The 6,684-nt window shown below is 33.1% G+C and overlaps 2 long non-coding RNA genes across 2 annotated transcripts; one reads left to right on the top strand and one right to left on the bottom strand.

Annotated features, from left to right (window-relative positions):
• Positions 1–975: 975 nt before the first annotated feature.
• On the bottom strand, positions 976–2,013 carry LOC113078150 (uncharacterized). Its single transcript, XR_003281457.1, has 3 exons — positions 1,875–2,013; positions 1,268–1,474; positions 976–1,162 (listed from the first exon to the last, which is right to left on the bottom strand). It is a non-coding gene; the product is annotated as an uncharacterized LOC113078150 (long non-coding RNA).
• Positions 2,014–5,027: 3,014 nt separating this feature from the next.
• On the top strand, positions 5,028–6,471 carry LOC113078152 (uncharacterized). The gene is made up of 3 exons (XR_003281459.1): positions 5,028–5,210; positions 5,766–5,879; positions 6,383–6,471. It is a non-coding gene; the product is annotated as an uncharacterized LOC113078152 (long non-coding RNA).
• The last annotated feature ends 213 nt before the right edge of the window (positions 6,472–6,684 follow it).

Raw genomic sequence — 6,684 nt, 5'->3', positions numbered from 1 at the left:
TAATGAGTTAACCATCATGTGCCCCTTCAAGTAAAGTCATGACATAAAGATGCCTCAACAAATCATGAACTCATGCTAGTTAATGACTAGTTAATAATGAGTTAACCATCATGTGCCCCTTCAAGTAAAGTCGTGACATAAAGATGTCTCAACAAATCATGAACTCACGTTAGTTAATGACTAGTTAATAATGAGTTAACCATCATGTGCCCCTTCAAGTAAAGTCGTGACATAAAGATGTCTCAACAAATCATGAACTCACGTTAGTTAATGACTAGTTAATAATGAGTTAACCATCATGTGCCCCTTCAAGTAAAGTCGTGACATAAAGATGTCTCAACAAATCATGAACTCACGTTAGTTAATGACTAGTTAATGAGTTTGATGTTACAGATTATAAAGAAGTTTCCCCTTAAGTATTAAAGACTAAAGTTTGGAATCTTATTTAGCCTAGTACAACTACTAAAGATGAGTTAAAATGTTAAACAGAAGTACAAATCAACCATTATATAAGTACTAGATTTATTAAAGAAAAAACAAGCACTGTAAAAGTAGCACAAGAGTAAAGCACAACAAATAAAAATCAAATAAATTAAAATAAAACCTGAAAATAAACATTTCCAAATATCAATGCCCTTATAAAATTTACTATTAACCTAAAACAAATGCCTACATAAACACTGTTGTTCAATTTGCAGTGAACCCATGTAACATATGCATAAAAATGTGCAAACACACGTTTTATAATAAAAATTTATATATGAACATTATAACATTGTCAGGATTAAATGATTTAAACAAATTCCTAACACAAGAACAACCCCCTAACAACTATAATGTGTGCTTATCGTTCATTTTTTATTTATGTCAAGCAGGTCATTTGCCTCTTTCATTTGTTTAATCACATCCTCATTGGCCTTTTCTTTACAAAGACAAAGACAGCTTTCGGCAAATTTAAGGATGCTATCTCCCTTTTTAAACATCTGCCTTAGCTTGCGGAATGATTCTGGATTAGCTGCTGCTAACTCTGCAATTGGAGCCTGGATGACTATTGTGTTCCTGTCAACGTTTAGTCTGTTGTAGGCCTCTGCCTTACTCAGGCCCTGTTTTACAAGGTTTAATACCTTGTAGTACCTCTTCAGCGATTCTTCTGGGGTATGCACTGAAAAAATAAAATAAACAAACTTTTATAAGATGGGTGACTTTGAAATTACTTATCCTAAGCAAAGGAAAAATTGTATAAAGTATCATTATTAAAATGACATACCTCTTTTGGAATAGTCAGAAGTCAATTTCTTTGATTTCTTATGTCTTTTCGCTCTGTGTTTCTCCTTAACCTTTCTTTTTTTGTGTTTTGGGGGCTCAGAATCAGAGGACTCGGAAGTTGAAAAATTTGAAGATTCAGAAGTACTGCTCTTTCTTGTAGTTGCAGTCTGTGTAGGTACCCCTTCTGAGGGACCCTTCTGAATTAAAGCTGTGACAGACAATAATAAATTAACTGAGAACAAAGTAAACTTAAACAAAATATGGATAAAACTGCAAATGTTACAAACTGTACAAGCACAAAATTATGGACAAATATAATTCAACAGCACTGAAAGTGATTGCATACATTGGGCTCTCCCAGACTCTCCCAAATTTTTTTTTTAGTTGACAATAAACTGATTAAACTGATGATTATACAGTCTATAGAGGACCAGGAAGTTCTCGGATTACATCCAAAATATCTTAATTTGTGTCTAAAGATGAACAGAGGTCTTACGGGTTTAGAACGACATAAGGGTCATTAATGACAGAATTTTCATTTTTGGGTGAACTAACCCTTTAAGTTGCTTCATGTAGGGTACAATGTGACTGGCTGGAGGGTAACTTACCATCTTCAAGTCTTGCACGAAGATAATTTCTCTCCTCTGTCAGAGAGTTAACCTTATCCTCCAGGTGAAGGATTTTCTGTTTTTGAACTTCTATTGTTTGCTTTGCATTTTGGAATTGTATTTGTATGGTGGGTGCAACTTCTAAAAGTAAAGAAAACGACAAGAATTTTTAAACATTCATAAAAATGTTGGCATAAAATAATAAATAAATACTTTTATGAAAGAGTTATTGTACATTGTAAAATTGCACAATAAAAATAAAAACTATTAAAAGTGCTCTGAGCACTTCTGCAAGCAGCGTTTTTTTTTCTGTTAAGACACTATGAGTAAAGTGAGTAAAGACACAATGTGTAACATTTTTGCAATAAAATATCCAAAAACCACTTGCATAGTATTATATATTTTGTACAGCTGTGTACTTGTGTTATTTCAAACATTCTCAAAGATTTGTAAATATTCTGGGTTTAAGAAATGACTCATCCCTGGCCATAGTTGCCCAGCAATGATGCCATTTCTGCATGAATATGCTACACATACTTAACTAGACTGAGTGAAGGACTGAGCACGTGCATAGTTTCATGCTCAGTTATTGCATCATCAAGCTTTGCCTCTGTTATTGTTTTGAAAATGTGATCTCTAGCGAAAAAAAATTCATAGTGTGCCTTTAAAATGTACATAACAATGTTCTGTGAAAATATAAATAATCATTTAATCATATAATATAACAAAGTATTAATAGAATTGTTATTACTAAAACACCTTTCAAATTTTTGGAAAGATTAGTTATTTATGATTTTGAAAAATGTCTTCTGTTCACCAGGGCTGCATTTATCTGATCAAAAAAATTAAAACAATAATTTTGTGAAAAATTACAATAAAAAAAGTTCTCTATTTTAATGTATTATTCAAAGTACATGTAACGCAAGGTCATTTGCAATTTTAACTGACAAAAAGCTGTATAAAGTATCACTTTTTTATGCGGCTCATCCAAATCTAAACTTATTATAGTATTTTGAAACATGATGTGCATTGACCAGAGTAGCCTACTTTCACACTTGCTGTGCAGTGTGCATACCTGTTATTGCATTTTCCTGACCAGCAGACACAGGGACTGTAAATGTAAAGAAAGGGCTGGTAAGTTCACATTCTAATGTGATAACAGTAATACTATAAAATACTATTAGAATTTTATACAATTTTGTTTTTTTAATTGTACATAATACAATTTATTGGTGTAATTAAAAAGCAGAATTTTACTTCACTTGGAAAAAAAAATACTCCAGTGCCACATGATCTTTAAGGAATCATTACAATTTGATTTGATATGCAAGAGACATTTAAGATTATTATCAATGTTAAAAGTAATCGTGCTGCTTTACATTTTCTGTGGACAAACTGGAATTTATGTTTTACTTTTCAGGATTCTTTAATAAATAGAAAGTTCAGTGAGCATTTATTTGTATTTATTAAATATTTTCACTACATTAATTAAAGCATTTATCAAATTACCATTTTGAAATAATCTAAATGTCTTCACTCTGTACTTTTTTTTTTACAATTAAAATCATTTCAAACATTTGTGGCAAGATTTGAAAAAGAGAGATCTATTATTGTGTTCACTAAAATGTTAAGGAGCAAAAACTGTTTTTAACAATGATAATAGTAAAAAGTAAACACTAAACAGTATATTTCTTGAGCAGTGTGAAAATGAAACTCTTTTTAAACAACAACAGATTTATGAACTATTTTAATGACTAATGTTGCATTCTTAAATGCAAAAGAACTCAAATGCAGTTAGAATTTACAGTTAATCAAAATGCATAACTGTTACAGCTGACATGTAATGTGTCAGACTATGACCTACTGTACGTTTATGTAATTATATCAGAAATGTTGCAGATTCTATGTTAGAACTATCTCAAATTCATTCAAAATCGTTAATCCGATATCCAGATGAATCCAAAAGAATGGCATCTCTGCACTTACAAAAAACTGTATAGCCTATGGTATAACTTGTGTGTGCCTCATCTAAAATAAAAGCCTATGAAAGGTTAATAAAAACTATTAAAGATTTGATACATTATAAACATAAAAAGATGTGCATTTATAAGCCTACTTTGTCTGCACACTTGCTGTGCAGTCTGCATACTGGATCCTGCATTTTCCTGAACAGCAGACACAGGGACTGTAAATGTAAAGAAAAGGCTGGTTAGTTCACATTCTAGTCCAGTACTCAAGTTCAAGTCTTAACTCAATGAAGCGGTCATGGTGGTTAAAACTACACCGTTGATTAACAATTTTATTTATATTAGGCGTTACATATTTAATATAAGACCTCAGTGGGTATTTCCCAAAATATATCAATGGCTTCAACTAACGTTACTTGAATATTTTGCTTACATTTGAACGTAATTGGTATGTTACCAATTCAAAGACAGATTTTTCTAGTTTACTCTAACGTAATGTAACACTTTAGTCACTCGTTATCATTATCATTTTAAACACTTACCATCTGTAGCTGCACCATACTTTGGATTTATCTTAATTGGCCTCCCACGTAGTCGCCATTGTGCTCTCCTTGTCACGTTTGCTTTCGATTTTGGGCGCAACAACCACTTCTTCTTCTTCGTCATCTGCCATTGGAGCGATTTTCAAAATACAAGTATGTCCACCTTTAATACTAACATGCAATTCTGATGGGTCTTGCACTTCTTTGGAGTTGTCCCAGCATGTAAAGACTTCAAACGAAGGTACCACTCCAAAAGTTTTAATTTTATTCAAAATGTTTATTATGTTATGGCTATGCTTCATGTTAACACCGAGCACTGAAATATTGGTCAATTTGGGACGGTCAGGTGATGAACGAAGAGACTCGAAAAACCAAAGACTCGAACGGTCCAAACTAATCAATTCTTTTTCTTGCTCGGAATGTTCAAACTGCATTGGTTAAGCTTATTGGTCCATCATGTCATCAACGAACGACTCGAAAATGATTGGAAACAGGCGAATTAATTACAGACGGTGCAGAATCTATTGAATGTCATGCATATGCGCGACTCAACGAGTCACTCCCAGAGACGACGCGTTCTTGCCGATTCACATCAAAGATTTGTTCAGAAATAACGAATTGTTAAGGAAGGAACGACCCTTCACTATGGCGGGATTAATGACTAAATTGTTGCTAATGGCGGTTCAAAAGCCCTCAAAAAAGGGAAAGCTCAAAGTAATAAAATGGCTTCAAAAGAAAAAGCTACTCACAAGCAGAGTACTTTGTTCAAGATGTGGCCAAAAGATGAAACTGACCAGGAACAGTAAAATTTCTGATGGATATAACTGGTGAGTCGCGGTAGGAAACCGCATATCTTCTTCTTCTATTGGAATTAGCCTACACTTACTTTGCCTTGTTACAGAACAAGTTAGGAGTAGGTTTCATGACTGTTCAAAATGTTGCAAAGATATGACCATGAACAGTGGCCTATTTAGCCAAATTGTGTGAATCATACATACAGTTGAAGTCAAAAGTTTACATACACCTTGGAGAAACTGCAAAATGTTAATTATTTTACCAAAATGAGTGGGATATTTTTTGTTTAGTAAAAGACATATGCATATAGTCCATAAGAGAAAACAATACGTTAGTTCAATTTACAAAAAAAATAGACCCTGTTCAAAAGTTTGCATACCCTGCTGTTACCTGAATGATCCACAGCTGTTTTTTGTTTGTTTGTTTAGTGATAATTGTTCATGAGTCAGTTCACTTGCTAAAATCAGTGATAGAACCTTCAAAATATGTTTAAAAAAGGTGAATGAAGAACACCTTATATTACAAATTTGACAAGCAGAGCATATACCTCTCCATAACATTAATTAGTATTTTATTTTGAATCACAGGGTGTGCAGATCTAAAAATCATCGTGGAGTTAAAAGCAGCCGATCTGTAAGGACAGGATCTTTATTTGAAAAATCAAAAATAAGCTTGCCATCATGGTTAACATTTATTTACAGGTAAGCCATTCCCTTGTCTACCTTTACCTTAAATGTCTCTGAAATTTAGCATGAGAGTGTAGAATGTATAGAGTATATTAATTGTATACAGTACGAGGTGAGAAGTAAATAGACATTAAAAACACCTATCAGGACCAATGTATAAAAATCATGGCATTTACTTGTTGCAGAACAAGATCTCAAAACTTGCACATTTATAACCCTACATGCACATCATGCTAGAGCTCATTTTCTGTCAAACAGGTTTTATTGTAGTAGTACTATCCCTGCAAGGAAAAAGTTTGACTAACTTGATGTTTTTGCTACAGTATAACCATTCATTACTAATAGCACAAGCACTGTGCCAATTATAATAATAATATATCTACTACTGTATACCAGCCAGTCATCACAATTTGAAGTCTATTTGGTGTCATTTTATATCTTAGTTTAGAACACATGGGCTGTTTTGTGCTGTAATGGTTTGATATTTTTTTGTAAATTATTGATGTTTCATTGCACAGGTTCTCTCAAGGATTGCACCTGAGACAGATAGACATGATGCAGGACAGGATTGCTAGAAGTTCTAAAACTCTCTCCAGAATGGCTAAGGTCCTGAGAAAGATCTGTACAAAGGCTATGAAAGAGTACCAAAAAAGAAGAAGGCAGCAGATGGGAGGTCAACAAGAATTTGTTGTTATTGATGAAAGCAATTTCCGTCATAAACGAAAGGTAAGTTTTATTGAGTTTAGTGCTGTGGTTTGCAACAGAGATGAAGCAGCTGTGATGCACTCAATGTGAATTAAGGTCTATTCAGCTTTATACA

Source organism: Carassius auratus, unplaced genomic scaffold (assembly GCF_003368295.1).
Source record: "Carassius auratus strain Wakin unplaced genomic scaffold, ASM336829v1 scaf_tig00024428, whole genome shotgun sequence".
In the NCBI taxonomy this organism is placed as follows: Eukaryota; Metazoa; Chordata; class Actinopteri; order Cypriniformes; family Cyprinidae; genus Carassius; species Carassius auratus.
This window is presented reverse-complemented; position numbering and strand designations above follow the sequence as displayed.